Source organism: Medicago truncatula, chromosome 6, assembly GCF_003473485.1.
Source record: "Medicago truncatula cultivar Jemalong A17 chromosome 6, MtrunA17r5.0-ANR, whole genome shotgun sequence".
In the NCBI taxonomy this organism is placed as follows: domain Eukaryota; kingdom Viridiplantae; phylum Streptophyta; class Magnoliopsida; order Fabales; family Fabaceae; genus Medicago; species Medicago truncatula.
Window position 1 is genome coordinate 15,034,601 of NC_053047.1, and position 9,090 is coordinate 15,043,690.

The following is a 9,090-nucleotide window of genomic DNA, read 5'->3' on the forward strand; positions in this document are numbered from 1 at the left end:
TTTTTTCTTTTCTTTTTCTTAAGGAAAATTCAATTCATCTTAACCATTTAGACTTTCTTTCTAATCACTAATCAAACCTCACTTTTTTGCTAAATCTAATGCTCATGAAGCCTCCTAATCTCCTTCTTCAAAACCATTTTCAAAACTTAAAATCAAACAATTAAAACAAAAACAAGTTTTTTAGCAAGAACTACGAACGGTTTTGATCCCTTAAAAGGGTACGTAGGCAATGAGTCAAAACTCATCCAAGCCGAAATAAAATCAAATTCTACTTCTTCTCACCCCCATTCTTCACTCAAATAAAACTTCTTTTCTTTCAATAAGTAGGCAATAAAAATAAAGCGTAGAAATCGACTTAGGAAAACGGCTCCTATAGAGGACTATAGTTACTCCGGGTGCCTAACACCTTCCCGTAGTAAAACCGACCCCCGAACTTAGAATCTAAGGGTTTTTTCTCAATTTTTCCCTTCCCAAGAAAAAGAGAGAAATCAACGGTCGAAAGGTACAAGTCCAATTAAATGGCTTGGCACCCAAAAACCATGATAACAATCCTATTCAAACATTGTTATCCACCAATCAAACTGTGTTTATCTCTAACCATCGAACCCTAAATCCAACTCTCTCCATCAAACCCTAACCCCATATCACTGCATCAACCAATCTTTTCTTTGTTCGCTGAAGACTCATCTCTAATAGGTAAGCTTCAATTTCAATTTGATTTTTCTTCAATTTCGATTTTATAAAATTAGTCTACTTTAAAGCTGAATTAACCAATAATGCTTCAATTTGAAGATGCAGACTCTAGAATAAGTCAGATACAATTTTTCCCTTTTTCGAACCCTAAAATCGAAGGAAGAACTGAAGGAAGATCTCTCTCTCTCTCTCTCTCTCTATATATATATATATATATATATCGATCTCGTGGAATCTGTTGTAAGGTAAATCTTTTGAACCTCCTCCATTCCAAGGTTTCTTCCTCTCTTGCTTTCTTTGTGATGCTTCTTTCAACTTACATGGACTAAATTCATGTACCTTTATTTGGTTTCTGTTTATTTTCACTTTCAATTTCATAATTGAAGTGTTTCTATATTGGTTTTACACAAAATTTATCCCTTATTAAGAATAACACATCAAGGCTTAACAATTTGTTTGTTATTCTTATCTTAGTTTGACACAATATTTATCCCTTATTAAGAAGTTAAGGTTTTTGTTTCATATTTGGCTGTTTTTTTTACTTAATGTCCTCATATGGTGAAACTGTGGAAATTTTTGTGTGTGTGTGTGTGTGTTTGGTGAATGTTTATATTGAAAGAGTGAAACTTAGTGATAGTAAGGGTACATGGTGGTGATACTTAGCATGATAAAGTTTAATGTTAGCTTGAAAGTTGTAAGTTTTCTAAATTCTGACTGCATGTTTGTTTTTGTATTAGAAGATCTTAGATTTCAATGACCATAGTAATGTTAGCCGTGCAATGCATTTGCTCGAACTAGGTAATCACAATGGTTCTGTTGCGGTTGGTAAAATTTTAGTAGGTTTGCTCTAGTTTCATTCCTTCTTAGCCAAGACAAATGATTCAGAGGTACAATCTATCATTAAGGCTAATGTATTTGTTTCTGATTTGTTAAGTAAGCACAATCTAATTTATGAGTTTATACTTCAGGGTGTACTTTTAATAAGTTTTGTTTATGAAATCAATATCAAAGTTAATGGTGTATCTATTCCTCTCATTTACTCCCTTAATTTATGTTTGACTTATATAATTGAACTGTTTATTTATTGGACTAGGTGATTTTTATTATATAATTTCCACTATGTTGATTGTGAAACTAATATGTAGAACAATCAATCTACAGGTTCTGGATTTCTTGAAGGAATTGTGTTTAGGCTCACTGTGTTTATTATTGTAGGAATTGTGTTTAAGGTCATTGTTTATTATTAAGTTACATAACCCCTCTTCTCTCATCACTATCTTTGTTAATTTAAATATTGTTGACTTGCTTTTTAAATGTCTATTGTGGTCATCTTTTCATAAGGTATTGTTCTGGAGTTTATGTGTCTAACTGCCAATAGAGTGTTGCAATGGAATTTCTGGATTTTACTTATGATCATTCTGTTCTAGTGTGGTAATCTTTTCAATTTAATTTAGTATGAAATCTAAACTTTAGATTTCATACTAACTTAGTTGCTGATGAGTTAACATTTCAGTGGTTGGTGTTGCGATATGAAAAGTTATTCATTGTGGCTTATTTTTTTACAAGGGAAATTTGATTCCATGTAGCTTGGAGTGATAATACAATTGAGGACAAGACCAAGACTACCACCGATAAGGTAAGCAAGTTAAAATTGTTTTGTTTTAGGTCAATTTTAACATTCATTAGTTTGATCAATTGCAATGTTCATGTTCAGCAGGGGTATCAAGCTGGATATTCACCATCATTTGTATAAGTGAAGGACAAGCTTAGTACAATGAACATAGATGAACGTTAGAACAAAAAAGCAGTAGCATAAACGACTCCCTGTTAGAGGCAAACAATTGGGGTATGCATCTAAGGTATATATTTTATTATGAAGTTATGTTTCTTAACTATAATTTGCTTTACAATGACGGAACTTGAAAATATGGCAACAAGCCATTACATGCCGCAATTGATTCTACAAATAAGGCCTATATGGTTGCCAAGTAGTTGATTACTTGATAGTCTATATCTCTAGTCAAGTAGCTCATGCATGTGTTGTTGTTGTTGTTAATATTACACTAGTAGAACAGTCTTACTTCATGTGCCAAAGAATATAGAATATCTATCTGCCATGCAAAATATATATGTCTTGTTAGGTATGTATGCTCATTGTTGTTTTCTTGTTTTTGTTTTTTGCAGGGTATTAAAAACGACATTCATTTTGGTGTTGTAACTATTTTTTAGATTGTATAGGTCTTGACTTACCAATGTTACTTCAACAAGTTTGGTGGAAATCTTGTTTGTACATTTACTATGGGCTATACATTATATAGAATATGATATGTGAAGCTTAATTAAGATGGTGTAATTAAATAATTTATTTTATGATGTTAAGATAAATTTTATTGGACCATTATCTAATCTGAAGCAAGTTTATATGCAGGTTTGGAAACTGCCAATGTGAAAATTAATATTTTTTTAAAAAATATATATATTACTATTAGAGACGGAATTGGGATCCGTGTCTACAGAGACGGAATTATTTGCATTAGAGACGGATTTTTTTTTGTTTCGGTATCACATGTGAGTGACAGATATTTGATGTCAGAGACGGAAAATTCCGTGTCTAATTGGAGATGGAAATAGAAATTCTGTCTCTGACAAGCTTAGAGACTACGGATTCAACGACAGAACCTAATCCATCTCTGGTTCCGTCTCTAATCCATTTAGTGACGGAAATCTTGTATTTTAGAGACGGATTTCGCCTGTCTCCAATTTCAATTTTTCTAGTAGTGAAACTTGCAATCGTTTTAGTATGTAATTCAAAATGTGTTGCATAGTGCATAGTTCATTTTCATTATGCAAGACAGGGGAAATTTTATAGAGTATGTAATTCAAATTGGTTATTAAAACTTCTCTCTAATATGTTAATTCAAATATGAGTGAAGTCAGAGCCCGATCAGGGTCAAACGACGTATGAATGTCGATTTTTTAAGTCAAAATTTGGGGTATGACAATATCCAATTGTTTTTTTCATACTTGTTATCTTCAAAACTTCAGAGGCATTGTTCAAAACCCTTTTTTGGTTCAATAGGGTGGATACATAACTCCAATTTTAGTTTACTCTCCCAAACACATCTCCTTTTTACCTAAGCCAAGTTGTAACCCATAAAGATATCAAAAGTACATGTTATTATATAAACACTGTTCAACTATTTAGAATATTTTCAAGGTTATATATTAAATACTTGAGAGACTAAATGAGCTTGAGAGATAAAGTTGTATGGATGGAATTTGGCATGAGTTGTGTACCCTTGACTCCACTCGCCTTGTACAAAAGAGCAGTGCAAAGAAACGATCAGCTCCACACGCCTGGTACACATGAGCCATATGGACCTCAGAGGGTTAATGGGCTTGAACATCCAAAGAGAGGCCCATTAGTTCAAGAAAGTGAAACTTATAAAGCGAGACACCTAGAGAACAATAGGGGGATCAAAATCATTATCTTGAACAATGTATTTTCATCTAAGTCTTATTCAAAGTGCTCTTGGAATTCCACCTGGGACATTTCACTAAGCATCTCACATGTTGTAATTAACTCATGTTTACAAACGTGAACAATATCATTTTTACAATGACCCAACTCTACAAATCTATGTGTGCTCAGCTTGCAACGAGAACAAAACTAAAAAAGATTGGCAAAATCACGTCACTATTTGAGAAGAAAAAACATTATCTTCTCGCTACGCTTTCCACAAAAGATTAAACTTAAAAACAACTCTCCTCGGAACATAATACAAATCCTCTTAGGATAATAATCGAACTAAAAGTATCATAAACATTATTTTATGGATCATTTCTATCAAAATAAGTTTGACATCACCTTTTTGCTTGTCATCATTTGAAGTCATCACTTTGAATGCCTCGAACTAAAGACTTGATGGCTTATGATCTGGACTAGCCAAAAGCCTAGTCTGCCACAAATTAGAGCCCAATTGCTCAAAGTCCCAACAAGCAAAGCCTCCCAATAGTTTTGGATCCTCTCATACCAATAATAGACTATAATACTAATGGTTTGGAACGGCCATTCAATCTCATCATAATGAGTGTCTATCATAACGGCTAACCCAGGACTATACAACGCTCGCCTCAACCCTATATAAAGTAATTTTGACAAGATCACAAGGTATGTATCTCTTCATGCTTCACCCCACTCTTGCTCATATACTAACTTGAGCATCGGTGCACCTGCAGATATGACACCCCCTTCTCCTCAACAGGGTTGCGGCCATCTTATCCTCAGACCACTATATCAACGACCGCAACGCCCACTTTCATTGATCCGCCACCTTTGTGAGTATTTTTATCCTCCTCGGGTAAATTCTTTTGTTTGTTCTTAACGAATATTATTAAGAATAAAATATAATTTTATTGACATTGAAAATTGGAAAATCATTCAATATTTATATGATATGAAAACCACATAGAACAATTATGATGTATATCTATACTTTTTCTTTAAAAACTAAAAAATATATGTTGTCTACAGTGCTCAAAATTTCTAGATCCATCGTTGGACGTAGGCCTTTGTAGACCGATTTAACGTATTCTCATACACACCTACGGAGAGGTAATATTATTTATTTATAGTTATAGATATATTTCCGAATCATCACGTGTTTCAAAATTACAAATTTTGCGAGCGCACACCGACAGCTCACCTTGAATAAATTATTGAATGAAATTTACATTATATTTACTTATACATATACACATACATGTGCCGTAATTTAAATTATAATATAGCCCTACAAATATTTTATTTAAAATGAATGATGATTATCCTCTAAAAAAAAATCAATAATGATGTATTCTTATAAAACATACCGTTAAAGATTTAATTGCGAGCGCAGACCGACAGCTCGCCTTATTTTACGTTAAAATAAGACATGCATTTTTTGTCAAAAACAGAGAATCATGCACGTTACTTATTCTTATAAAATATGCTTAAATATGTAATTAAAAAAATAATATGTTTACTATAAATATCTATGTAGTAGACACTTTATTTTCCATCCCAAAACCTTAGAGTTGAAGAAATAGAGCTATTAATAAATTAAAGCATTCATTCATTTCATTAGGGATGTCTACTCTAAGTAACTCCAATCCTGAAACCAAGCAAAGAAATCTGGCAGATTATCACCCTAACATTTGGGGGAATATTTCATTCAATATGCTTCAGAATCTATGGTATATATGTTCCTTATTCATTTCTATAGTTCATCTATTCGAACAATGATTAGCCTTGTCATTTTATAATTAGATAAATTTTCTTACTAATTGAAAATTTTATTTTCAAACACTTGCAGGAACTTGATCAGAATATTGTAACACAAATTGATACACTTAAAAGTCATGTAAGAAATATGCTTGTTGCAAAATCAGAGAAACCTTTTGAGAAAGTTAAACTGATTGATTCAATATGCCGTTTGGGTTTGAGTTATCATTTTGAAAAAGAGATTGATGAAGTTCTGCAACATATCCACAAAAGTTATGTTGAAAATGGAGAAATAATTCTTGAAGACAACCTTTTTTCTCTTGCTGTGCTATTTAGGGTGTTGAGGCAACATGGATTTTACGTTTCACCAAGTATGAATGGATATAACTCGTACTTATTTACATTTGTTGCTTTCTCTTTAATCAATTGTTAGGATCTCTCTTAACTCTAAGTAATGATGAAAAATGTGAAAAACACTAGGTTCACAAAAAGTATGCATAACTCAAATCTTTTTTCGTCTCTAATACATAGCGTCAAGAATTAAATTTTGAGATCAGATACATCTGTTATTCAGAAAATCTTTATTTATTTTTGAGACTAGAGAGAATAGTCAGTATTTCTTTTCAGGAATGCAATGATTTTCTTGTGTGAATCTAATGGTTTTTCTTTTCTTTTTGTTTTTATAAACTCGCTAGATGTGTTCACCAAGTTTAAAGATGAGCAAGGAAACTTTAACGAAACACTTATCATGGATGTCGAAGGGATGTTAAGCTTGTATGAAGCCTCACATTTGATTGTTCATGGAGAAGACATTTTGGAAGAGGCATTGGCTTTTACTTCCACGCACCTTGAGTTCATTGCTACCGAATCGAGCCATTCTCTTGCAGCACAAGTCAAATATGCTTTAAGGCAGGCTCTCCACAAGAGCTTGCCTAGGCTAGAGGCACGACGGTACATTTCTATCTATGAGCAAGATCCTTCCCATGATGAAATACTACTCACTTTCTCTAAATTAGATTTCAATTTGCTCCAAAGCCTACATCAAAAAGAATTTGGAAACATTTCCAAGTAAGTACTTTGATCACACCCTTCAATCTTTTTGTAACAAAACCAAATTAAAAAGAATATTTCAAAGAACAATCCTTGTAATAACAAAATTGTTTGTTGTCTTTAAAGATGGTGGAAGGAATTGGATTTTTCTAGCAAACTACCTTATGCACGAGACAGAATTGTGGAATGTTGCTTTTGGACTTTGACCGTATATTTTGAGCCGCAATATTCTCGAGCAAGGAAAATGTTACCGAAAATAAACGTCATGTTATCACTCATTGATGATACATATGATTCATATGGAACCATTGATGAACTTGAACGTTTTACCGAGGCAATTGAAAGGTTTATTGACATATTCATAGATCCATCACATTTAATTTTCCGTATATTTTTTTTAAGAAAAAATGAAAGTGATTGCAACGAAATTGATTTTCAGGTGGGATGTTATCGTCTCGGATGATCTTCCAGATTACATGAAATTACTTTATAAATCGTTCTGGAACGTTTACGAAGAAATAGAGCAAGCAATGATCGAAGAAGGAAGGGAGTACATCCTCAACTACTACAAAAAAGAAGTATGAGTTTGTGCCTTTTCTATACTTAAATTGAAGTATTTTTTATAGGCAAATAGGATTTATAATTGAGAAAATAAAAATCCACACAAAAGAGGTACCAATTTAACATTGTGAAGTTGAGAAATTTAACATTTCAGTTTGTTTGAACATACTACCTCCGTTCCTTTTTAATTTTCACTTTTTAACATTTTACATAAATCAATACAATCAATAAATATAACTACTTCTGATACAATAATTTATCAATTTCCAATAATAGCCTCATTCATTTAATATATTGTTTCATATATTTCTCTCTTTGTAATAAATAATTAAGGGTAATATTGAAAAAACAACATTTAATATTGCATTGAACTTTGATAGTTAAATAGAAACAAAATTATTCTACAAAAAGAACGTGAGAGTAGTAATTTAATTGCTCTTTGCTAAACACATTAATAATTACTCCATGATAAGTTGATTTTATTTTAATGTTAAAATTAGTATCATTCAATAAAACACCCTTATTAATAGTAGTTAGTGGATTAATTAAGTAAGGTAGAATTCAATAAATAAGGGTATATTAATGAATAAAAAATAATATTACATTGATATTGTAAAGTAATGATTATTTTGAAACATATAAAAAATTGTAAGTGACAATTAAAATGAAACAGAAAGAGTACAAATGAGTGCGTAAGTAGTATGTAGTAGCCTTTATTACTTAATAAATGAAATATCTTTTAATTATTAATTATTAATCAACAGTATGCTCATAATTCAATTGTATTGCATGATGATGATGGTAGTTTAAAAAGGCAGTCCAAGCCTATATGACTGAGGCTAGATGGTTGAACGAAAACTATATACCAACAACAGAAGAGTACATGCGCGTATCAAGAACATCATGTTGTTACAGTTTGCTAATATTAGCTTCTTACATTGGCATGGGAGACAAAGTCACTGAAAACATTTTCAAATGGGTAACAAATGAGCCAAAAATTGTTAATGGTGCTGCAAATATATGTAGGCTAATGGATGAAATTGTGTCCACTGAGGTATCTATATTAATTATTGAAATTATTTCCTTCTTAATATACTACTTTTTATTTGACATGGTATAAATACTTGCATGGTTATTTCTTATTTTACAGTTTGAACAAAAAAGGGGACATGTTTGCTCATTGTTGGATTGTTATAAAAAGCATCATGGTATGTCTAGGGAAGCTGGTATTCAAGAATGCCAAAAAGGAGTTGCAATAGCTTGGAAAGATATAAACAGAGATTGTCTTAGGCCAACCGAAGTTCCAATGGATTTTCTAACTCGCGCTCTCAATTTTTCGCGTTTTATGGATGTGTTTTACACAGATAAAGATAACTACACACATGCTGAAGGACTGATGAAAACATACATTAAAGACGTGATGGTGGATCCAATTCCAATTTAAGCATCGATGTTTATGTCTTTGCGTGCTTTATTTATATTTCGAGTTTCAAATTTGAATAAAGGAAACTTAGTGCTTCCAA

The 9,090-nt window shown here is 32.0% G+C and overlaps 2 long non-coding RNA genes and 1 pseudogene across 3 annotated transcripts; all 3 read left to right on the top strand.

The window, feature by feature from the left end:
- The first annotated feature begins 552 nt into the window (after positions 1-552).
- LOC120580834 (uncharacterized) lies at positions 553-2,329 on the top strand. The gene is made up of 3 exons (XR_005646598.1): positions 553-696; positions 793-938; positions 2,260-2,329. It is a non-coding gene; the product is annotated as an uncharacterized lncRNA (long non-coding RNA).
- Positions 2,330-2,411: 82 nt separating this feature from the next.
- Positions 2,412-3,092, top strand: LOC120576154 (uncharacterized). The gene is made up of 2 exons (XR_005642252.1): positions 2,412-2,552; positions 2,878-3,092. It is a non-coding gene; the product is annotated as an uncharacterized lncRNA (long non-coding RNA).
- A 2,673-nt stretch (positions 3,093-5,765) lies between these two features.
- On the top strand, positions 5,766-9,090 carry LOC112417771 (probable terpene synthase 2; annotated as a pseudogene). The gene is made up of 7 exons (XR_005646636.1): positions 5,766-5,928; positions 6,048-6,327; positions 6,652-7,024; positions 7,133-7,351; positions 7,446-7,584; positions 8,373-8,621; positions 8,718-9,090. The product of XR_005646636.1 is annotated as a probable terpene synthase 2 (transcript).